The sequence below is a fragment of the Dermacentor albipictus genome, unplaced genomic scaffold, assembly GCF_038994185.2.
Source record: "Dermacentor albipictus isolate Rhodes 1998 colony unplaced genomic scaffold, USDA_Dalb.pri_finalv2 scaffold_39, whole genome shotgun sequence".
In the NCBI taxonomy this organism is placed as follows: domain Eukaryota; kingdom Metazoa; phylum Arthropoda; class Arachnida; order Ixodida; family Ixodidae; genus Dermacentor; species Dermacentor albipictus.
Window position 1 is genome coordinate 1169388 of NW_027225593.1, and position 26292 is coordinate 1195679.

At 46.1% G+C, this 26292-nt stretch overlaps 1 long non-coding RNA gene across 1 annotated transcript; it reads left to right on the forward strand.

The window, feature by feature from the left end:
* Window positions 1-16751: 16751 nt before the first annotated feature.
* On the forward strand, window positions 16752-25507 carry LOC139052839 (uncharacterized). The gene is made up of 2 exons (XR_011510084.1): window positions 16752-16828; window positions 24863-25507. It is a non-coding gene; the product is annotated as an uncharacterized lncRNA (long non-coding RNA).
* The last annotated feature ends 785 nt before the right edge of the window (window positions 25508-26292 follow it).

A 26292-nucleotide genomic window follows, 5' to 3' on the forward strand; every position in this document is an offset into this window, starting at 1 on the left:
GATTCTCCTAACATTCAAATATTTTGCCTTCCCGATTGTTCGCTTACTGGGTATATGCTAACAAATGCTGCGTCATAACCCGCAGTTAGGCGTAATACATTAATAAATCGTGACATGGAATGGCCCGATGCAGTGCCGTTTCGTTGGTGTGTATAAAGAACATAAACCTAGGGGAATAACGCATATCATATTCATCAGCTTTGATTTCCTTGAAACATGCGAAAAGTGCACGGTGCTTAGATTTAGGCGCACGTTAAAGAACCCCCGGTGGCCCAAATAATTCCGTAGTCCCCCGCTGTGACATGCCCCTTAATGAGATCGTGTTTTTGGCACGTAAAACCGCCTAATTTAAATTGATTTTATTTTCTTGAAAGTATGTTATGTTGGCTAAACAATTTAAGGGTCATTAGGCATGTGTCCATTATCGGGCCCTCTTCCGGAATTCACACAAGCAATGTAGAATTCCTATATGTATTTCTTCTGTTACGTTAAAATTGTGCCTAAATAATACACACCGAGTAAAGCTAAACCCATCCTTTATTTCATTCCTAGAAGCACTTTATTTTTTGCTCATTGACTAGCTTCACTGAAATCTCTCGTGCTTACTTCTCGCTGCTGCTGACCGAAAGATGTGTATTCGCAAGTGTTGTCGCGGTTAAATTGCATAAACAGTGTCATACGACGCACCGATAGCTCTTGTAGTCTTACGCGTGTTAAAAAAAGGAAGTAAAAGACTGTTTTCGTTAGCTTAGCATGGCGATGCAGAGCTGGAGCCCAATTCAGTCCCGGCAGCCTTAGTTGTCTGCTAGAAGAAACATATAACACGGTTAACTTTGTCCCCGACGTGAAAAACGCGACAAGAGGTCCATACTGGAATCGCTAGAAGCAACACGGTGGTGCAGGGCAATGCAGACAATGTACGACTGCATGCCAATCAGCTCGTCATCCACCTGGGCCGTATCCTGTTCTCATGCATTAACCGCAAGGAATGTGGGACGCGACAGCGCTGTTTTAAAACTACGCTTTTTCTTTGTTTTTTTTTGCCTCTTCATTTTTTCTACTGCTGCTGCTGTGCCGCCTTGCACGCCGCGTTGAAGGCGCCGGGGGTGGGGGGGGGGGGGGAGGGGGAAGAGCTCACGGCAGGGGTGCGAGAGGCTAAGGTAGGCGTCGTCAACCACGTTTTGCTAGAGCGGACCTACAATGCCCGCTGGACGCCGTAATTAGGTGTGTCTCCCCTCCCTCCCCCTGCAGACGCATTGCAGGGACTGCCGCGCTTGCCTCCGTGTTCACACACGACAGCAAGGACAGACCAGGGAGGAGGTAGGGAAAGGATACAACCGAATCAGTCGGACACAGTCAAACCGACACAGTAAAGAAACGGGTGATTAACCTTACACTTCTGGCGCTCATGGCAGTTCACCTAACGCAACACGATGGCAAGTAATTGCCCCGTGAGAAGCCTTTGCAAATTAGCAATGCTTTTTTTAGTTCTCATCACAAAGGAGTGAGTAAATGAACGACATGCCTCTGCGTGTTCTCTGCCCAGACAACTCAAATCAAGCATTTCAAAATGTACCATTGTAACAGTCAACAAAGAGGACTTACTCCGCGGCAAAGTCGGCTCTACTAAGCTACATAGGAAATTACGAGAACGACTATCCACAACGTGGATAGTCGTTCTACGTGGTTGATCAAGCACACGATCAAACGATCCACAGGACACGTCTCAGTCGTGTTCATTAATGTTCAGTCTACACGCCCCAGACATTGAAGTGAATTGCTCAACGCCGAAAACAGACATCATCGCCATGTCGGAGACTTGCAGTGCCGACCCGCAACCGACTTCCAATGAGTGTTCTACTGAAAGCGACAGTCTGTCACGTGCGCTGGAGTGGCCACTTCCAAGAACGAAGTGGCCGCCCATCCTTCCATTGGACCGAGAATGTTGTCCTGACCACCCGATTGCGAAGCCAGGTGTGCAATGGTTGACGGCGTTGCTGACGCATGCGTTCTGCAACTCAAGTGCGGGGAAGTCGGCGTTGCACTGGCAGCTGTTAACATCGGCCTCTCGGCGACACAAAAAGAAATCGAACGCTTCCTTCCGCGCAACGTTGCTCAATATGCACCCGGGGCATTGAATCCTGGTTGGGATAACACTAGCGTAAATACGACGACGCCGGTGTTCATCGCGACTTCACCGATGATTTGAGGAAACGCGAAAACCACTGGCTGCCAACGTTTATCCAAGAGGTCTTCCGTGTGCGCTTCGGGAGCTGCGACTACAACGCACTATGACCAACTTACAGAGGCATTTCCTTGTAAAAGTAAATGCAGCTGTTTTCTCGTGTGAAATAATTATGCCTCTGCTTCTAAAGAAATAAATATTAGCGTTATACAAGCTTGTAGATTTTAATGAACGGCTTCAATGAGTACTTGAATCAGATGCCCATATGCACAAGTCGCCTCCATACAGTGAATCATTCAAGGTAGCAGGCAAGAGATTCCAGTTCATGCTAGGCTCTCAGCGTCTGCAACTTGTGCGCTGACGCAGGTTCTTGGTTATTATCATAGGTAGACGGCTATCATAGGCACTATCACAATACTAAGGCACGTAAGCGTAAAGTCTAGGCTCGACAACTTCGGATGACAGGTTGACTTTTACTCGCAACATAGTTAAATATAAAGAAAAGAAAGGAAGAGAACGAAAATTTTATGCATATCCCACGCAGTGTTGGAATAGATGTAAGCGAAGCATTCTGTGCTGGATGCTTTGATTGACGATAATTAGCGCCGATGTTGATGGCGAAAGCTTAATTTCGGCAACGTTTAGTTTAACACAAGACTGATGAGTTGGTATTAAACGTTACCTTGCCTGCATCACTGCTGTTTGTCTATGTAGTGCACAGAACACACAGGGTGAGGGGTTTGCTTGAGGCGTTGTTGTGCGCCACATTTCATAACCTCTGATTGGGTTAAGCTTGGGCATTGCCTCGCATGGCACATCCCATTGTGGCAGAAGTATTAAACTTGAATTGGTTTACGGGGCTTTACGTGCCAAAACCACAATTAGAGAATGAGGCACGCCGTACTAGCAGACTCCGGGGTAATTTTGACACTGTAATGTCCTTTCAAGGGCCCCTGAAGCGGTTTAGACAAATTTTGTAGACGCGTAGGGTACAGGTTAAGTAGAACATTCGCACCACAATTTAAGTGAAGCGTTACGTATTAATGGAGCTACAAGCGATTACAAGGTACCGTCCTCCCTATCCATGCTGTTCCTCCTCAGCTCGCTCCTCAAGCCATCGCGGCTAAGCTCCACCTTCACTGGTTCTGCATCACGATGCGACGTCACATCGTCCACTTCCGGTTGTTGTGGAGCCCCCCACCCGCGCGAAACCTCTCCGCTGGCCGCTTGGCCGTCCACCCCAAGCGAGGGCTATCGAAGCAGCGTTCGTTGCGAGCATTTTGTCGCAGCGGCGAACGTGTCTGGTATTTTGTTAATCACAGGCTAGCGGAACGTTTCGACTTCACGGTGGAAGCATAAACTCAAGTAGATGAACGAACTGATGAACCGTAGACGTACGTCAGCTGCATGATTGGTCTCCACGGTCCAGTCACCCGTTGGCACAGAGCTTAACCAGCCAAAGAGCTGATATTGCTCTAACCAAGTGTAAAACATTTTGAACATCTACAAAAACAACGTATAAACAACTACACACCTGCGAAAAGTTTACACCAGAAGCAAAGAAGAATACATTTTGTTACTGCTACTGTGTGGCTGCACCGTGCAGACCATTCACCTTCGCGCTTCTATTCATCCTATGAAACGACATGCAAGGGGACACGGCGAGGTCCTGTCCCCTTTGCGGTTGCATTTTCCCTAATACCGGACTCGCGAAACGCTATTGCGTTAGTAATCTTCCGGTGTAATGTGACGGCTCCAATCGCGCAAATCCTGGTGCCGATCGGATAGCGGCAGTCCGATGCACTGCAGTCAGTCCGCTCATCTACTTGCTTACAGAGGGACACGATGTCGCAGCTTGACATATTGCCAGCCACTACATTTGTAGTCCAACACGCAACAACTCGAATAATAGCGCTCGCGAAAAGACAGACCGACACTGACGGCGGAGTTCTCGTCAAAGTCGGAGCACGTTGTAACACAAGCAGACGACACTTGCTGGGTACAGGAAGTGCTTAAGTGTACTGAAAAATTTTTCTTGGGCATTCCCTTTATGTTACTTTCTTTTTATAAAAGAAAAGTAACTAACATTCCAACTATTACGAACATCATTTGGTTACCGTAAAGTTGGAAAAATTATCGGTCACGCGCCATGGTCAGCCATTCGGATAGCCCGCCCCCCTGACGTCATTGGGGTGATTTGCATAGTATGGGTAGGGGTGCCTTAAAATTTCTCCGCGCAGTGTGCTGCGATCGGCAGGAATGTGCATTTTTAAAATCTTATAATACATCACACGCTTTACGCGGAGCACTTATATGCGTTAAATAATTATCAGAAGGACCTACTCTAACGACTAAGTGCGTTTCTAGAAAATTGTCAAAATCGTTTCAGGGTCCCTTTAACTTGTCCCAAAACCTAAGTGCACGTGCGTTTTCTATTTCGCCCCCGTCGCAATGCGGCTGCCGCGGTTGTGATCTAATCCACGACCTCTAGGAATGCAATAGCAGCAAAGCTACCCCGGCGGGCACGGAAATGTTCATTTAACTGTCGACTGCTTCGCTGGTGTTGCCTGGACGTTGCAGCAGTGGCGTAGCAACAGCGGGTGCCGGGGGGCCGTAGGCCTCGGGTTCAAGGGGCCAGTGGTGAGGGGGATGTCATATACGTCTGAAGACAACCCTCTTTCCGCCGGCTACACCCCGGGGGGGGGGGAGGTGACAGAAGACCTATGGGCCGCGGGTGCCAGACGTCCTAGCTACGCCACTGTATTGCAGTGCGCTTTAATTAATGTGCCTTTGCTGCTGCGTGCCCTGCGTAGTTTGTCCGCTTGAGATTTTTGCAAGGTGTTTATTTTTCAGAAATAGCAGCAACATGCTGTATCGTACCTTGAACCAAAGCTTATCCAGCTCGTATAGTAGTAGGGTTTGCTTGCCTTCCATCCGGATCTCAACTGCCTCTTGTCTTCCCTCCATACTACAGATCTATCTACGCCCCCTCTGGACTCGCACCTTAGTAGAAAAGGAAGCGCTGCAGCTTCTGAGGGGAGTCACGCATAATTACAGCTATCAAGAGGTGGGGTGAAACTAGTTTTTAGCTACGCGTTTCTACGCCGACTCGCTCCTGTCATGTATGCACACCCAGTGACCCCCCCCCCCCCCTCCCATGACGCGGTGTGCTTCGCTGTAAAACACTGCTGGCAATGCCGCGCGCTCCTATTCTCGGGGCGTGTGGCTTTCTCGCATAACTTTAGAGCAAATCTGGCCGACTGTGTTGCAAAAGTCTTCCGCGGCCGCCATCTTTCCCCGTGAAAGTTCATGCACGAAGGCGGCCGCCCCATCGTCGTTGCAATGTCGCGAGTGACGGCTCCTGCAATTGCCTTAGCTGAGTGCCAGGAGCAGTTCATAAGAGCGCCACTGCAAGCTGAAATATTGCAATCATAATGGTTTGACAAAGCTGATAGAGAGGCTACAAAGGGGTATAGCATTGGCATGCAGGCGCAGACACTGCGCATCGCACCTATCATTTACAGCGAGGGCTTGTTGCGCCACTGTTGGGTGTAAATTTTTATAGTGCAGAACCACTGCTTTTGCAGGTCCCGGCAAAGTAACCTGCATTCGTCAACAACTTTCTCAAGCAACTCATGTGAGACGTAAATTATCGGCATATACAGTGATAAACAAATTCCCGCATAGCTACAGACGATATGCCATCAATCGGTACTATCAGCAGCGAGCGCATGCCTTTATAGCAGCGCCTAGCGTTCAGCAGTATCGTAAACTAATAGCAGGCACAAGGAAAGTGTTGAAATTTGCATATATATATATATAAATATATATATATATATAAATATATACACATATATATGTACATTTTTGCTTATCGTGTCGTCCCCACAAATATCCGTTTTTTCAAGAAATGACATACCTCCGTGTGATTATTTTTGATATCATAATGTGCAGAGGGACGCTGACATGTATAATAAAGTATTTCTGAACGCGCCCACTGTATCTGGTGCCCAATGCAACTGAATTGTCTTTATAAGTATGACAGCAAACATAGGGAGAGAATATGCCCCCTTCCTGTAGTTCTACAGCAACGTAAATAAACACAACTATAATCCACGTTTATGTCTTGGAGGTATGCTGAAATATTTCAGCGTTCTTGAAGCATGTTCCCTATCTCAGCATCTATTAGGACAAAAGCGCCGCAATGAAAATACCATTTTCAAATGCTTAGGCAAACCCTGCGCCTGCCCCTGGCAGTAGTGACCTTTTCAAGATAGTGTTCATGTTATTTTAAATGCGCCTCACTGACATAAACCACTGAGGACAAAAAGCGACCTCTTCGCAATTACGGACCCGTGTTTTCAGCGGTCGTCATTTAAATGTCGTGCATGCGCACGCAAGATCTGACATGCAGCGCTAGCTTCACCTTACTAGGTTAAGGAGCAACGACGTTCGTCCAACTCCCGGCCGTTTCGGTTCGGCGACGAAATGTCTCTCTCAACAACCAAAGACGAAGCAAAGGCCATGTGCACGAGTTCTCATTAACAATTCAAACCGCCTACATTGACGACTGGCATCGTCATTTTCCAAACATGCGTCCACGCTTCTTGCGCGAGCGCCCACAAGAACGTTGTAAAATATAATTTCGGCCTAAAATATGTTGCCGTAATATAATGCATCGACAAGACACGAGAAATTGACTCACCTTATACGAGTGCCGGATGCTTCGAGTTGTCGTCCCGTACGGCTGCACGTGGCGTCGATCCTGATAGGCGATGCGACCGCTCAAAAAATATCCACGCACTTCACTCCAGGCAAGCAAAAGCGAAATGGCAGAGAGCAACTCTTCCGTTCGTCTCGTGCTGTCAGGCTAGCCTGCTCCTACTGAGTCGAACACGATTGTAGATGAGCGAGACTAAATTGCTTGCCGAAAAGAGAGGCACCACTTCTGGACACTTTCAGTATGAAATTCTCGTGATCCATTCCAAATATATTTAGTGGTTCGAAGGAAGGAGGAGATGACGCTCCACTCTCCCCACCCCGTTCTCTGCCCACTCTCCCCACTCCACTCTCCGCCCTTGGTGCAGGCAAAATTCCACGAAACTGTCGAACCCTTCCGAACTGAATAGTGCGAAGCCACCGACCTCCACGAAGAATCAATTGGCAGCGTTCAGAATTCCAGAGATCTGCTGACCCTTGCTGTGGGGGCCGGTTTTATGCACTTTGGGCTTCTACTTCCACGAAAGAGGAAAGCCACGTGCTTGACATCAGCACAGGACCTACCACGTCATGTCCACGATGGGACGCCCTAAGGGATATTAAGCGGAACCGGCCCATTGTTAGTGAGAGAGTGGCCACAAGCCGACCCGTGTCGCAATCCGCCTTTTTCATTTTTCTGCGCTGCCCCGTGCCGCATGCCACAGAAAACTTTCTGGAAGGATCCCGGAGTTTTCGCCGGTTGATTTGTGTACCTTCGCCCACGTTGTGTGCACGTCGATTGTGCGTTTCGTTGATCGCGAATCATTGTTCATGGCTTCTGCGGGACCGCACGTAGTTCCTGGAAACCATGTAGCACTCACCGCCTGCAGGGTGCATAGAGTGTCTCACTATAACACCTAGAGGCAAATCTGGCGCCACCGTCTATGGGAGTTTCCTAAGGTGCCCTGTGCCGTCATGGGAATGACGGTGTACGTGTCGGCGAGGCTTGTTTTGGCTGGTGTTGTAAGAGGCTTCGCCGAAAACTTAGATTTGGCTACACAAATAATGCATTCTTAATGTGAGATCTTCATAAAATGTTTCCATTCACGTATATAACATCTTCTATACAAAACTCGAGTTCTAGACTCACCTGTGCCGGATTGAATTGTTGTACCGCACGGCTGCACGTGGCGTCGGTCCTGATAGGCGATGCGACCGCTGAAACGATATCCACAAACTTCACTCCAGGCAAACAAAAGCGAAATGACAGAGAGCAACTCTTCCTTTGGACTCGTGCTATCAGGCTAGCCTGCTCCTACTGAGTCGAGCGCGATTGTGGATGAGCGAGACCAAATTGCTTCAAAAGAGAGGCACCACTTTTGGACACTTTAAACAAGAACGTCTGGTTTTGTATTACAAATGTATATAGTGATTCTGAGGAAGAAGAAAATCACCCTCTACTCTCCCCACCCCATTTTTTCGAAGTTGTTGCCCTTGGTGCCGGTAAAGTTCCACGAAAGTGCCGAAGCCTTCCCTGGGTCGAACTGAATACTCGGGGCCCACAGAGCACCACGACGAATTTATAAGCAGCCTTCAGAATTCCACAGATCTGCTGATCCTTAGCTTGGAGACCTGTTCTATCCAGCTTGGACTTGTACTTCCACGAAAGAGGCAAACGACGCCGTTTACATCAACACCCGACCAGCCCCGTCCTGTCCACGATGGGGCGTTCAAAGGAATATTAAGCGGAACCGGCCCATTGTGACAGAGAGTGTCGCCACCAGCTGACCGATGTCGCAATCCGCCTTTTTTATTTTCCTGTGCTGCCGCATGCGGCACGGCGCTGAAAATGTTTTGAAAGGATCCCGAGGCTTTCACCGGTTCATTTGTGTACCTGCGCCCAGTTTGAGGGCGCGTCGGTTGTGCGTTTCGTGGATCGCGAATCATCATTAATGGCTTCTTCGAGTCCGTACGTAGTTCCTAGAAACCATGTTGCACTCACCAACTGCTAAGTGTCTCACTATAACACCTAGAGGCATATCTATTTTGTCCTCAAGATAACCATCGCATTCTTTTTATGGGATCCATGTCGGATATTATGGATTTACAGTGCAAAAAGACAATGCCGAAGCACATAGCTTATTCATATGTATCATGCCGGTCCGCCAACCGCAGTGATCACTATTTTGAGCAGCGCCATGAGCCTCATGCAGGAGGCTAGTGTAGACATATAGTGATTTCAAGCCTACTAGACTTGAATCGTCGCGAGAACGACACCGCTGTATCAAAACTATTTGATTGCGTCTGCAGCTTAGATGTTTAGTAGTTGACTTAGGTTGACCGTACACGAGCAGGCGATCTAGCTTTAGTCCTTACGCCAAGCAATCAGGTAGTGAGCAGGTTTAGCATTTCATGCAGGTAATACAGAGACGCTGGTTGTCTTCGTTGAATCAAAACCGATATACGCAAAACAGTTCACAACACATACTACCGCTGACAATGCGCATCACATGTTTGCGCCCCCAAGAGATATTTCCCCGTACTGTAGTTACCGATACACCGAAAGATTCCCTTGACAGCCTTATACGAACGGAAATTGCGTAAATTTCACCAAGTACTGTCTAAAATATCTCGAAATCATTCCGCAGCACGCAAAAGCAATAATTTCAAGCAGCGCCGCGGCGGATCGCACAAGCCAGCGAGAAAGAAAGGCTCGCCGCGTGCCCTTTCCTCCTCGCCCAATGATAAGGTCTATTGAGTTTGATTACGAGTAGTGCTACCCTCTCGTTGATGCTGTAGAATTCGTCAATGTTGCCCGCTATGTCTTTATGGATTATGAATCCCAACCCGTATTGCTTGTTATGCGGAAGACCTCTATAGGAGAGGACATGACCGTTATTCAGCAATGTGTAAGCCTCACCAGGTCTTCTAATCTCACTAAGGCCGATAATGTCCCAAACAATGTCTGATAGTTCTTCGAAGAGTCCTGCTGAGCTTGCCCCACTCATGAGGGTTCGGGTGTTAAACTTTGCAAGGGTCAGTTTCCATTGGCGGCCTGTCCGGAGCCAGATATTCTTAGCACCCTCTGCTGCGTTGCAAGTCTGACCGCCGCCTTGGTCAGGTGCTCCGCAGCCACTGGAGACTGAGGGCCATTTCATTGAGGAAATCATTTCATTAGTAAGTTTGTGGCCGAATACTGCACCAGGCAGGCCAATTGCTGTTCTGGTGAGGGAGCGTCTTTGTTCAAGCTTAGTCGGTCTTCCTAATTTGGTTGTACCTTGATTAGTATAGCCCCATTCGCTCTCAGAATCTTTCGCCGGTGTCAGGCGCTACTCCAAGCCTGCAGATGTAGTGCACTGGATGATGTCATACGCAGATACACCACCGGTAAAAAAAGAAAAAAAAGACAGAAAGAGAAATAGGGGCCGATTTGAACTTCCGACTACCGCAACCCAGCGTAAGGCTTAGCTAAGTAAGATAATGCCGCAGGCGGTTAAGCTACCTTGTCTCTGACAATTACGGCTCAGAGGGCCCTTCATGCGTAAGAGATACGCTAATTTGTCCACCCTTTGCAGGTTTTTGCTGATCGCTATAGGTTGCACGACATAGTGTCAATTCTCGGTTCCCGTAGTCTCTTGTTTACCGGATCTAACGCTTACACGCGGACTTGACCGCGCCTAGGTACACGATACATTTTTGCTAAATTTGAAGAAGGCTTGACACTTGTGTGCAAAAAATAAAACAGGGAAGCCTTTCAGCGCTTACCAAGAGGCTCCGGGTGCCGTATGATCCACTCGTCACGACTGCTTGTCTCTTGTCGTCCGAACACCCGCGTTCCCGGGTGGCTAGTCAGAATGTTCAGTCGCACTATCGGGCTGAGATTCGCACAAAGCAGGCGACCTTGACGGTTCTCAGTAGTGTCTTCACCCTTTCTACAGCTTTGGACCGTGATTATACTAGGACTAATGAGAAGGATGGAATGGCGGGGGGGGGGGGCGGGTGACTGACCTCGTAGTTTTTCTGGGAACGCAGCGACCCTAAACACTAGGGAGACGGCAGTTGTATGCCTCATTTAACCTACAGTGTTCCTTTCTTCGATAGTCACGGTCGGCCAATCTGCGCTCGGTTAAACCGCACACATGGCACTAAACTGGAGAAACCGCGTAGTTTATGACCTGCACGTGAATGGCCATAAATAATAGAGGAAACAAAATTACAACCAGTGTTTGAAGAAAAAATATTTAAGAGGGTCCCCGTGCGTGTGGTCGTGGCGAAGATATGTAATTCTCTGTTATAATGATAAACTTAAAGAAAAGAGATAAAGAAAAGGAAGGAAATCGGGGTTTTGAACTCGTGACCCTTGGATGTTCGCCAGAAAGATGGCTCAGTTAGGTTGGTCTGCCAGGCCCCAGGTTACCTTGAAGCGGCACAGCCCCTGTCCTGATCTTCGTTCTTAAGTGGAAAGGCGCTGACGTTGTCGGCGATGGTTGATTCCCAGTGGTTGGAAGGCATACTTTCTTGGGAAAATGGCCGACTGTCAATAAGAGGAAACTCGAGCGGCTCTAGAGGCTACAGGTAAAGCTTAAGCAGGAGCGAGGCGACGTTCGCACGCTTAGCGCCTTAGCGTGGGAAATTCGCCGAGGAAGAATCCCAAGGAATGCTGCTCGCACAAAATCGTAAAATTACAATTCCAACCTAAATGGCGAACAGCGTGCTGGTTTCTATCACTATGAATAAGGGTCATTTCATTTCCATCAACATCTCACAACACATTCTGGCCAGCTCTGAGTTCCTTTACAAGCTGCGAGGCGAATTTTCAGGTCAAAGACGTCAGTGTAGAATGCTGTTGCAGTTCCTGCCGTGTTAACTGTGCTTTAAACCAAATCAGTTCTCTAAATTCGAGAGTTTGTAATAAGGTGTGATGTTTCCTGCCTAAAAAGCAGCCTTCTCCTTTCTTATCGCGAATGATATTTGTCAGTATATAGATGCATAACTTCAAAAAAAAAATCAACAGAATGCATGTGCCATAGATATTGCTGATAACAAAGAGCCCTAGTTGAACTGTAGCCATTCACCGATCTGATGTGATAACTTTACCTTCATCCCCCGTTTATATTTCCAATCACACACCATTTATGCTTGAAACTCGCTTCCCAACTTTCCCTTCACCTAAACCATCGCGTGTAGACATCCGCATTCTACACGCGCACTCGCGCTATTGTTTGTCAAGAGTTTTGCAGGCCTCTAATTCTAGATCTGAGCCAGAGTCATGGGATGCGCTCAAGGTGCAGTGGCGTCTGCATTTTCAGTCGGAAGTCGTGCACTCGGACGACGTATGTCAGAAAACCTGGCGGATACTGCCACGAAGCTCCGTGTTGCCCTTCGGGTCAATCAACTGACTCCGTTGATGCCGTCATGGCAGCGTTCACTTTGTCAGCTGCTGCTTGGCGATGCATGCGTAATCCGTGTGCACACCCTGTAGTTCTGCGGTTTGCAAGAAACTCGATTTTTAGACAGGCGCATGCATTCGGTTCGGCGCCGCAAGAGCACTTCGGGTTGCGTCGCCTCCCTCTCTTAATTATTCGCTCATTGTAACGCATATTGAAAACATGGCCCGTACGACTATGCAAATAGATTTTGCTCTCGTGGATTTCGTGCAATGCTTAGTGGGCTGCCTCAGGTTCCACTTGAGAGAGAGAGAGAGAGGAAAGGGGAAAGGCAGGGAGGTTAAGCAGAGAAAACGATTCTCCTTGCACAAAAGTCTTCTGCAGCATCAGCCTCTAGCCGCCCTTGGAAGAGCGCCAGCGGTTTGAATGAGAAGTGTTGTTCAGGGAGGGAACGTAGATGTGGGAAAATGGCTTTTGGGGGTCTAGTGACTGGCAAAATCTTCTCCAACGTCGATATGCCAATCTATCCATGTGACGTTGAAGTTTCTTTTGTAGTCGTCTGGCTGTCCTAAGGTCTTCGACGGATTTTGTACGCCGGTAACGGCGCTCCGCACGACGACGGAGTGCACGAAGTCGCTCCAACTCCATATCCAATTCCGTGTGCTTCGACGAAACCGTGACCGTGCGCTCGTCGCGTAGCATCGCAGACTTTATTGCTTCCTCTAATCCAGAGGACAACCCCTCTCGACAAGCATCTTCCATGGTGGAAGTAAAATTGGTCAAATCAATTAATCGAATGGTGTTCCGTGAGATGGGACTGGACATCCCTTTGATGACAAGGTATGTGGGAATATGATCACTCCCGTGTGTCTCAATATCCGAAAGCCATTTAACCTATCTTGTGAAAGTGCTGGAGGTGAAAGCTAGGTCAAGACAGCTGCCATAATTCACGCCTCGTATAAACGTTGGGCTGCCGTCATTCAGCAAAGAAAGGCCGTGGTTGCAGGCGACATTTGCAAGTCTTTGCCCTCTTGCATTTGTCCTTGTGCTTCCCCATGCTATATGGTGCGCATTAAAATCTCCGATGATGACATATGGGGCTGGACACGCAGACAAGATAATCGTTAATCGTTTGGGATCAAAAATTCTTGAAGGCGATATATAAACGCCTACAAGTGTAAACATGAGTTTGCTATTTTTAATTGTTAGGCAAACATATTGATTCTTATCATGAGGTGGAATCGGCTGGCGAACATATGTCAGTTTTTGACGAATGAAAACGACGACTTTGCTGCATGCATCAGTTGTTGCGGATATAACAGCTTCGTATCCCGATAATCTGACTGCTTTTGACACATTAGGCTCACATATGACAATGATTGGGAACAAATTAGTATATATATACTGACGAAAGTCTGAAAGGCGTAATTTTAGACCTCTTGCGTTCCACTGTATGATTGACGCTGCCTTGACTTCCACTCGAAACGATGGGCGATGGTTGACCATGTCTCTATTCGAGGGACTCAAGCACTGGGCTTAAGGCGTCCAGTAGTTTCAGTGCATTTTGAGCAGACGTAGTTCCAAGGTTCGACAGAATCACTGGAATGGCATCTATGAGGGGAAGCAGCATTGAAAGGACTTGACAATCTGCTTTGGGCGTGGCATCAGCGGCAGGAGTAGGCTCCCGAGCGGGCTTGACAATTTGTAATTCTGTGGGAGATTGCTGGCTCGGAAGCGCAGGCCATTCTTCTTGAGACAAATTCCTTTCAGGCGACTTCTTTGTGCTGTTCAGCCCCTTTTTGGCCTGATTGGAGAATGTGGGTGCTACAATGGAAGCGGCCCTCTCCTTTCGCGGCTCTGCCTTTCTTGAGGAGGTTCGGTGACGCCGATGCCGGATCGTTGCAGCAGCCTCCCTGTGTGTCGAATTGTCCCAAATCATTTGCTTGAGAACATCGACCTCTTGATGCGAGGGCAGCCCCTAGACGAGGCAGCATGGGACCCCTTAGAGTTGCCGCACTTTAGGACAGTAGCCCAGCACGTCTACTCTGCGTGAGGTTCAGCACAATGGGGACACAGTATCGAGTTTGGGCAGACACCCTTGACATGTCCAAGCCTAAAGCACTGATGGTATTGAAGAGGCTTTTGTACGAAGAGTCGAACAGGGTGTCGGAAGTGACAGACTTTGACGTGTGTTGGTGAGCAATCTCCTTTGAAGATCAGTTTGACGCAGCGCGATGTTGCAAGGCGGCTCACAAGCGTGATGCCAACACCCTCACTTGCTGGTTTGATGAGGTTCCACTTGAGGTAGCTGACCGTCTTTGCGCCCGACCATCAGCGGATGAAGAGAAGGGAGCATTATCTTCCATGAAGCGTGGCTCGGCCCCAGGGCTGGACGGGTTACCCATTCAGTTTTATCTGACGTTCTGGGAAGATATGGGTGCCAGTTTTGTATCTGTTATCAGCCGCTACTTTGAGGACAGAGAGAACACCTTCAAGCATCTGTCCCTGACAGAGAGATGTTCAGACCAGGAATTACATTCTTGATAAAGTTATTCCTCAGAATTTTGAGAATGGCAGCCCATAAACAAATGCCACGAAAAAAAAACAACGGCAGCACATGCATAATTCCATTGAGACTTAAATTTTAGAAGTGCGAAACAATTACAGAGCTGAAACCTGAAAGTGATGCTATTTTATTAGACCCGGATTTGCACTACCTCCGTGATCGGCCCAGAAAAGAGATTTGAAACATAGCCGATACGGAAAAATGTGTTCGCCAAGAAAGACATTGGCTTTCATTTTTATATTGCTTTTAATTTTGTTGTCACCTCTTACATGTTACCTTTGGCGATGTTTCATTTCCCCTCTATGTAACATTTTTCAACGCAGGGCCTCTAGTTTGTACTGAAATAAAATTTTAAAAATAAATAAAATGAGATAGTCCGATGGAAGGATTCAAAGAGAGGTTGTCTAACGCAACAGCTCGTTTTTACATAGGCTGCATACGTTTACGCTAATAGGTACTGCCACTACAGCTACGAACGTTGCACTTCGTGTAATCATGCCCATCGCATTCATTGCTTGGCCCTCACGTCGAAACTGATATTTTTTTTACGAATTACCAAAGTCACTCGTTCACCTCAACAGTCTCTGAAAAGATTGAAAACGATGATTTAATGAGACTGACAACTAATTTCTATGGTACCCGTTGTTTTAGTGCAACGGAAAGCTTACTGCACTGAGTATCCAATCACATAGTGGTAACGCCCAAAACGGCATGGCACATATTTAGTGAAAATTTTCCAATATGCTTTTACCGATCTTGTCGTGCTCATTAAACTTGCTGGAAAGAGGGATAGAAGAGTGCGATATCCATGAAACGCTGGTGTTAGTGGGAAGCCGACATGTGCGGCTCAAAGTGACGAAGAATGTAGTGGCCTAGCGAGAAAATTATTTGGGGGGGGGCTGTTCTTTGCCAAAAACTACTCCTCCCTCTTCTTCACGTCTTTCTCTCTATCTCTCTCCACACACACACACACACACACACACACACACACACACACACACACACACACACACACACACACATATATATATATATATATATATATATATATATATATATATATATATATACATATATATATATATATATATATATATATATATATATATATATATATATATATATATATATTACGAACCAGAAGTAAGGGAACCGAGGGGCATCATTTTTGTTGACCACAACATAAGCCAATAAACAAGGACACCCAGAGCAACGTAGGCGAAATTACGCACTTATTAAGTAAAAAATGAGAATCAAATGGGAATGACAATGGTTGAAGAACTGGCAGGTGATATACGAACCACCGTGCGATTCTCTTGCCAATTGAGCTACTGCGGGGACCCCGGTTTGCCATTCACTCTATGCGGTTTACTGCTACAACTAAACCTGGGAGTGTTAGCCGGCGCCACCCCCCACGAACCTAGGCGTCGAATGTGAAACACCTTTTTTGTCGCAGGCGTCACGAGACGGTGATCTATTTGGGTGACGGTAGCTGGTCGATAAACGCACACAACGTAAATCAAGGCATCAATGTTGGCGGATTCGAGGCCCTCGTAATGTAATGACGAGAAGAAAGGGAGCCGAGGGGCCCGATTTTTATTAACCATGTCATAAGAAACCAACGAGGGCACCAAGGAGAACATCATAGGGTAAATTACTTGTACTTACTAATCGAATTAAATAAATGATAAATTAATGGAGATGAAAGTGGATCAAGTGATATTCTTACCATTTGAGATATCGCGGCGCCGTTTTGCCATCCACCATCTGGGGTGTCGGTACTTTTCTACTAAACTAACCCTGGGAGTGTTAAATTTCTGCATTTCTTGTATACACAGCATGCACTTTATTTAATAAATGGCCACAAACAGTCTTTTTGCCATGGCATGCCCGTTTATTGCAATTTTTATTTACAGGCAACAAAAAACACAAATCAGTCGACCAGTTTGTTGACGTGCCACTGTGGCTTTGACATTCTGCTGCTAACACAAGGTGAGTGGTTCCTGCGTGAATGAAACTCACTTTATGGTGGTAAAATTACTTAAAATTGTCACTGCGCCTAGTTTTTCACTGCCCTCCGCCCCCCATCTATATGCCGTCCACATCTACTGTGTCAGTATCTCATCGTAATAGAGTTAGGCAATCGATATGCTTGGCTAATCCTAACATCACTAGTGTTTTTGGTCTGGGAAGCTAATTGTGTCCATTGAGTTTCACCTCTGCAGTATCAACGCTTGGTTTGAGATCAGAACTATACATACTCTGGTACGTCTAGTTCAAGAACGAAACGCCTTCTGGCTGTCGATGTAGCATTAAATACCGAGATAATAAGCGCGATAATATAACTATACCTGACCGTTTATGTAGAGCGCGTGGTACTGTATACTAGACTTTTCCTCTGTGTAAAAAGTAACTTAAGTACAATGCTTTAAAAGGAAAGATGAATCCGTTGAGGGAAATAAACGAAACTCCGTCACGTTCAATTCAAATACGTTCAAGTTTTTGTCTCTAGTCTCTCACACTCTACGCTTGTAGCGAACTGATTCCAGATCTAAATGCTAGCTCGGGCTCCACTGCAGAAACATCCCAGTTGAAAAACACAACAGGAAATTTTACCAGTCTGTTGTATTTTGGGACGTTGTTTCTGTAGTTCTGTTGTCTGTAGTTCTGTTGCCTGTAGTTCTGTTGCCTGTAGTTCTGTTGCCTGTAGTTCTGTTGTCTGTAGTGTGACGTCCTGTAGTAGAAAGTTCTGTAGTTCTTGATCAATATTTATTAAAAAATTGACAGAGACGTCCCTAAGATTATGTAAATTTGTTAGCACGAAAAAGAAAAACATAAAAGTAAAAAAAATTAAAAAAAAAACGTCTTTGCCTAGGATTCGAACATGCGACCTCTCGATTCCCAGCCCGGCATCTTACCACTGCACCACCCCTGATTTTTTTTTCTTTATTACCGGCTTGGCAAGTACATACAAATATTGTCAAATAAATCCGAATGTTAAAACGTCTAGTCTTTACTAAGACTGACGTGTCATGTTAAAATGGCTTCATCGAAGCCAAACTGTCCAACACTGAAAGCCAATTTGGCGGATCACTTAGCAGTTTCAACACTTCGCTTATATAATTAACATTCTCGGTAAAATAATACATTGCTGGCCTTGCATCAACATCAGCATTGCGTACAGCCATACGAGTTCGCCACACACTTTGCATACACAATAGCATCAACATGTCCACCGGCACACCGTCAGGTTCAGCACATGGCAGAAACCTTATTCCGAACGCAGTGATAGGAAGCTCCTTTTTTAATGTTCTTTGCAGGATGTCCCAAAGAAAGCGGGCATCGTGGCAGTCAAGAAAAATATGTTCGACAGTTTCTTCCTTGTTACATATGAGACAGTTGTCTAACCATGGGACAAACAAGCCCTTGCTTCTTAGCCATGGCTTAACAGGCAGTGTGCCGGTATGCAGTTTGAAAAAGAATGATTTTGTGTTAGCTCGTACAGGCATATTATTGACTCGCTTGAAAACATCTCGTTCAGGCCCTAAGTAATACATAGAACGATACACTGGTGTAGCTATAAACACTTCAACAAGATCCTTATACAATTGTTTTCGTGACACTGCAAACAAGTAGTCTTTCGAAAAACGAGCGTTTAGAAGACGTATCGCCATGGAAACTTCACGCAGATAGCCCTTTAGTGCCATCGGTTTGATTGCGTACGACGATACAACAAAATCGGGCAAAGCGTCGCGCAATCTCACTTGGATTACCGTCCGCAGAAACCCATCGCTTTGGTCGCGGAAGAAAACAAATCTCGATACAAGTTGCTTGAAAAACAAATGCGTTAAACCAAGTCCCCCATTGCGCAATGTATGAAACAAATTACTTCTGCTCGTGCGTTCCCACACCGAACCCCAAATAAACTCTGCAAACACTCTGTGTATTTTTTGAATTGAAGATCGGCTCATGCATAGCACCTGCAGGACGTAGAACACTTTAGCTACTAAAAAGATATTACATACTTTGGCCCTAGCAAACATCGAAAAGTTGTGGCCTCCCCATTTGTTAGTTTGCTCTTTCATTCCGTCTCTCTCGTTCGTCCAGTATTCGATTGGCTCACGGTAGGCACTGAGTGGAACCCCAAGATAAGTGCCGGGTAATACACTCCATTGCATTTTGCAAAAGACCTCTGGTGCCTCTGGCCAATTCCCGTGCCAAAGCCCTAAACATTTTGACCAACTTATGGCACTACCGGAAGCCTTGCAAAAAGCTTGGGCTTCCCTCACAGCTTCTGCAATGCTCTGTTTATCGCGACAGAACACTGCTATGTCGTCGGCATAAGCTAAAACTTTTATTTATCTACCAAAAATGTGTACCCGCGAATATTATGGTTATGTAGTAACTTTAAACAGAAAGGTTCTAAATAAAGTGCAAAGAGCAAGGCTGAGGTCGGACAGCCCTGCTTTATGCTAGACATTACTGCAATCCGTCTGCTCAGTTTGTTGTTAATGATTAAGTTTGTGGTACAACCATCATACATCATTTTTACCCCGTCCAAAATGACTGATCCGACATTAACATAATCAAGAAGTATAAACAGGATTTCGTGGGACACCCTGTCAAAAGCTTTGGCCAAATCTAGTTGTAGCATAGCTACATGATCTCCCATCGTATCGCAACATTCAAGTATGCTTCGCGCTATATGTATATTTGTGAATATAGTCCTGCCTTTTATACCGCATGTCTGATGTGTACCTACTAGGGATTTGACTACACTTTGAAGGCGATGGGCGAGCACCTTCATAAATACTTTATAGTCAATATTTGCTAAGCTTATTGGCCGGTAGGTCTCTACGGATTGAAGTTTAATGGGGTCTGTTGATTTAGGTATCAGTACTACGTGTGTCTGTCGGAAAGAAGGAGGCGTCCAGTTTTGTTCGTAACACTTGGTTATGACGCGGTGCAGAGCCTCAGCCATTTCAACCTTGAAAATTTTATATATCGCTGCCCCAAGTCCATCCGGTCCAGGCGATTTCCTTACACTAAGGTCATCTATAGCCTTTTCAATTTCTGCTACAGAAATCGGCCTCTCAAGGGCATCCTTGAGTTGACCATCAATTTTCGGCATAAGAGGTAAATATTCACTCTTAAACGCAGAGATATCGCTTGTCCTCTTGCTTAGCAGCGTGCTATAGTAGTCAACGAAAGCACGTTCTATCATTTCCCCGTCATTTGTAAGCTGCCCTTGAAAAACGATTTCTTTTACTTCCTTGGTCATAGCGTACCTCTTCTCTTCACTTAAAGCTCGCTTGGTGGGCGTTTCACCAAGCCATACACGTTCAGCGCGTGCTCTTAAAACCGCGCCACGATATCTCTCTTCATCAATCACTTTAAGTTTCGCTTTAATTTGTTTAATATCATGTGCAAATATACCAGCCCCGCCGCTTTCCATGTTCAACAGGTATGCCAACGTGCATTGCAGTTGCTTTTCTTCTTGCTTTTGTTTCTGCCGCAACACGCATGCTCTCTCTAAAGCAATTGTTTTCGCTTCGGTTTTGAACATCTCCCAAGCTTCTACAACATTTTTTGCATCCTCAAGGAGAACAGCGTCTAATTTCTCTTTTATTCGTTTAAGAAATACTTCATCTTGAATAAGGTTATCATTAAGTTTCCATAGGTGCCAATTAAATTTCTGTTCTTTCTTTTTCATACCTATCGTAACCGTTACCAAACAATGATCGCTGAAACTGACACATTCCACACCATATTCAGAAAGTAGTGGAACTAAGTGAACAGGAACATAGATGCGGTCTAACCTTGAGTGGCTGTCTCCTTGAAAATGCGTATATTGCACATGACTGTAAGAACCAAGAACACTCCCAACATCCTCTAGATCAACATCACACAAAATTTCATGCAGAAGTGCGGCACTTTTATCGTGGCTAAGTTGCTTTTTCGATCGATCTATCGGCCGGCATACACAATTGAAGTCGCCAAACATTAGAACGTGTCTTTCACACCGCAAGAAAGACCTCAGATAAACGAAAAATTGTTCACGTTCTCGAGCATTATTAGGGGCGTATACACAAACCGCCCGCCACAGCAATCCAGAAAAAGAAAAATCACAAATAAGCAAACGCCCCCCTTCACATGAAGTAACTTGTTGCTCTATTATCCCAGTGCTATTTCTTATAAACAAAAGGCAGCCCCCAGAAGTACCACTCGCGTGGCAAACGCATACATTGTACTTATTTCTGAAAATTTCAACCAAACGAGCCGTTTTTTCTTCAGATTCAATTTTTGTTTCTTGTACAGCCATCAAATCAATGTCTTTTTCTAGTAACATGCGACTTATCTGACACTGTCTTCGCCTCTGCGACAACCCTCTGACGTTTAATGTCGCCAAACGAAGCGGACTGGTGAGGTTAATAGCGTCTGCCATTGTTTTAGTTAGATTTAGGGTACGCCCCTACACAATTTTATCTTAGGAAACATACGGACTCTGGTATGCAGTGATGCTCGTTGAACATGGCCCTCCCTTTCGAGCCGACGACTGCCAATCCACGTAGTCGCAGGCCCGTTCCCGATCAAAGATCGGGTTTTGGAAGTTCTTCCCGGGACACAACCTCCGCTAAGGCGGAGGTGGCCCGTGTAGCAGCCGTCTGTCTGGCGGCTCGTTGAGTTTGACCTTCAACGTCGACCTTCGGCCTGTCTGGGTTTTCTGTGGCGGTCTTTCGGTACCCGCGCCGTCGGTGTCTTGGCTGAGGTCCTCAACATCGTCGCGCAACCGTTTTCCGGCACCTTTAGCGTTGGAAGTCATGTCCATGCTCTCGGAGATGCTGACTGTCTCGTCAACCGCGGTGGTTGGGGTTGCTTGGATAGTTGAAGACGCACTCGTCGCCTCAACACCACTTTCCTTGACTTGAACCTTGGCAGGTGGAGGCGTCGAATCGGGCACGTTGCCCTTATCAGTCCCCTCCGAGTTCACATTTTCGGTCTTCATCTCCAGAGATGTAGACTGAGCATCCGCCCCTTCAGCTGCTTCCTTAGCGGCCTCCTCGGCATCCTCTTGATCCATAAGGAGCTCCGATGTGTCTTCGCTCCCGCCTGGCCCAGCAACGTTGGCGTACGTTCTCACGCACTGGGTCTCGTCGTGGCCGAAGCGACGACACAGCCCACAGCGTGGAACCCGGCATTCTCGTCTAATGTGTCCGGTGCCACGGCACCGGAGGCAGAGGGGTGCTCTGCCCGGGACAATGACGAGAGCCAGGTCTTCCGCGACCCGAAGCTGATGTGGTAGGTCGTCCGCTGTCATTCCGGGCTTGAGTTTAAGGACCACAGACCGTGTCGTGGTTCCTTTGTCGTTGCAGCCTTGTACTTTCCACTTCTCCCTCGTCACTTCGGTCACTCTCCCGAACGGTGCCAACGCTGTTCGGACGTCTTCATCAGGAACACCGTGCAGCAGCCAGAAGAGCTTGAGCTTGACACCCTGATTGCACGGGTCAATGACCACGCATCGATGTTCTTTAACAAGAAATGCTTCAGCGTCAAGTATCTTCTTTTTTGCCGCCTCGTTCGAAAAAGTTACGGCCCACACATGATTCATCTGATAAGCCCCGAGGGCCACCACTTCCGGCAGCAGCATCAGTCTTGAAAGCGCGTCCCTGAAGTGCTCAACACGGTAAGGCCGTGCTTTAACTTCGCCGTGGATAAAAATAGTGTTCAAAACACTAGCACCTGAAGGAAGTTGTGGTAGAACCATCTGGTAGTCCGGAGAAGGCTTTTCCGTTGACCGGGAACCGCGGCCAAGGGCCGCTGTAACCGCTCCTGGGGAGCAAGACATTCCGCGTACGACGTGCTGATGCGCTGATGTTTACATTTGCATTTTGAGAGCCAAGATCCGCTATCACTCCACCGCGTCAAGTGCCGCATCTCTAGAAGAGCAAGAGTGTTCGTACCATCGACAAGTACATCGTGCAGTGCTAGAACATCGATTTTGATGTACGATATCCATATTAAATAAGAAATTCAGAAATAGACAGCGTTGACTTTTAGGGTTATTACTGCTAGTTTCGACAGTTGTCTCTCGTTCTTTACACTTTTGAGCGCGCATATAATTCGTGTGTTCAATGCAAAATAGCTACATAAACATTCGTGGATGAGAGTTCTTTCTGACAGCATACTGGCTTCTCATGGCAGCACTGTATCAGATTAATGAGACCCGAGAGAGACAGCTTTTCACGCAACTTTGTGGAACAACCGAAATCTTCTTTTCCGCTTCGCATAAGCTTGTGAAATATTCCTGGGAAATTAACTAATGTGTCAGTGTAACAGCACATGTAAGTCCACAGGCCTGTGTGCCACATCTTACCAAAAAAAACGGATACGCAGCCATTCCCGCAGATGGTATGATTTTGATCAGCGGCCGATTTAGAGGAGGCCGGTAGGTCGTTGCTGGTGCCGCGTCGTCACGGCACAATTATAACTATTCGCCACGTCAACTTTAATAACGGTGTCGGTGCCATCGGTGTCAGCATTGCCGGCTTCAGAGAAGTGCGATTGAATACCGCGCAGGAGAAAAGTACAGTGTACACTACCGATGCAAAAACATACAATTTTAAAGGACCGCGACGGGAAGCGCTTCTGTTGCGACTTCGGAACTCTTGGCCGTCGCGACCGAATGTTTCTGCTGCGACGTCAGAATTGGTGTCGTAACGTCGGAGTCGCTGTCAGGATATAAAGCTGTTGTTCCGACTTCAGAACTCTTGTTGTCGCGACAGAATGCTTCTGTTGCGAAATCAGAATTTCTGTCGTAACGTCAGAAATGTCTCCCAATTAAGAAATGTCAACAACTTCTGTCGTACAACAGAATTTCTGTAGTTGCGACAGGAATTTCTTTTGTCTTTTTCAACCGGGCACTACAGAAGCTTGTCGCATCAAACAATTTCAGTGCACTTCTGTTGTCATCATTGGGTATATGTTGCGGCGATAGGTTTCCGTTGTGGAACAGTTCTCTGTAGTACAACAGAAGTTTGTCCATTACTTCAGGAACACTTCTGTTATGACAACTGGGGGCCTGTTGCAATGATAGGTTTCTGTCGTACAACAACATTTTTCTGTAGTACAACAGAAGTTGGTCGCATTACATCAGGAACACTTCTGTTGTGACAATTGGGGGCCTGTTGCCACAATAGGTTTCTGTAGTATTTCAACAGCTCTCTGTAGCACTACAGAAGTTTTTCGGGTTACTTCAGGAGTATTTCTGTTGGGACAACAGGGTGCCTGTAGTGATGACAATTTTTTCTGTAGTACTACAAAAATCTGTTGTAGAGCTTCAGCTTTCTGTTGTAACAACAGACATACGACAGACTGTACTTCTGTAGTAGCAACAACAAATGTCTGTTGTACATCAGAAAAGTCTGTCGCTCCATCAGGAATCTGTAGTTACTACAGAAAAATCCTCTTGTACAACAGAAATTTCTGTAGTACTACAAAAATCTGTTGTAGAGCTTCAGCTTTCTGTTGTAACAACAGACATACGACAGACTGTACTTCTGTAGTAGCAACAACAAATGTCTGTTGTACATCAGAAAAGTCTGTCGCTCCATCAGGAATCTGTAGTTACTACAGAAAAATCCTGTTGTACAACAGAAATTTCTGTAGTTGCGACAGGAATTCCTGTTGTCTTTTTCAACTGGGATGCATGGATTATTTCGTACTTTCGTCAGGCATGACGATTACAATGCACAGTACAACACTGACAATTGACACTTTACGGACAGAGTGATACAAGAGTACAAGAATGGTCTCGGCACTCAAACACAGGGTCTTAGACACGCCGGAAGACGCATGTCCGCTTTATTGCATGTTACTAATTACCTCAATAAAACCATGGCCATTACTTTGCAGAACACTAGCGCCTAATAAATGCTTTAAATCACTCGCTCCGAACTGCACAATGCAAATTAAAACAGCTAAACGTAGTATCGGGTGAGAAAGATATACACCTAGGCTTTGTTTCAGGACTGAAATCATGGTCAACAAAGAAAGATGGGCACGCCACTATGGTTGCAAAATTGGCACGTGTCAAGCAAACTCCAATCGCCATTCATGTCACGTGAAGTAATACAACGGAAACGAGCGGACGCCTCCTCCACTGCTTCAACGCCGTTACGTCAAAGCACATTCAATTGACGCTGAAACACTTCCACATCGGCGATGGCAAATGGTGTTCAGTGGCTTCCTAGCACCTTCCTGGGTCGGCGATGTAACGAGTGGGAAAAGTCAAGTTGTGAACAACCGAGCCCTACTAGATGAAACGTAGCAGCCCCTCTCTACAGCCGCACTTCGACGTCGGCAGGAGGAGCCACCTTGGTTTCTTCTTCCCTCGGGCTGCCAAGCTCTGCTGCCGAAGACTGCAGAATGAAGCAGATATTGGTAAAATTTATTGATTAGCATTAACAACACAACGACGAAGTGATACTCTTCCTCGTCTCCGTCTCAAACTGAAGGTTGTGTAGAAAATAAAAGCTACGTGCATGCCAACTCATTCAAAATAAGAGGTCGTGATATTCCATCACTTTCTACCTTATAAAACTCTGTTTTAGTTACGAATGAAGTATATATTGCAGAAGTCTAATCTTTCAATAAATCGCAGTTTATATGTTCCGTTTGTGTCGCTGCGTCATGACAGTACTGACAGTAGTTGAAGTTTGGGCATTATGATTTCGGGTCTCTCTTTTTTAGTACTATATACATAGAGCAAGAAGAAAGTATGACCAACCGCCACCTAACTCTTTTCAACGTCATATTTTTACTTGTGTAACATCTTAATTTGTGGGCCTTGAAAATAAAACCGTTAGGAAATGATGGCCATTAGCAAGTTAATTTATGAAAAATCATTTAATTAACTCGTGTGAAATTCTCAATTGTGTCCTACACAGTTACTTACTGCGCGGCCCTGTGTCGCGGCCCCGAGAAATGAAACCAAATGTAGTCCGTAGACCAGCTAGTATAAAACATGTTCTAGGTTCGTTTAGCGATGTTGGCATTCTTTATATGGTAAATGCCGAATACATTCGGTTAATGCAAAAGATGACTAGATCAAATGGCATGTCAGATTTCGTTATATATACACGGCCACAAAAAAAGAAGCAATTGGTAAATGCTACACGGTATCTCAACTGTCAAGCTCGTTTATTATTATTTTTTCCCTTTCATTCTATTCCTCCTACTACCATTTTGTTCTCACTGATTGAGCTAACAAGGCCTGCCTAAGTGACATGGTATGTTCACCTTTGAATAAACTCACTCGCCTGTACAGCTGTCAACGAAAAAGAAAGCCGACCATCTGGAACCAATTGGTTTGTCTGTGATGTGATCACAAGATTATTGTTTATGAAAAATGGTGAATACCCCATGTGAATGAAACACTATCCAAAACGATAATGAAT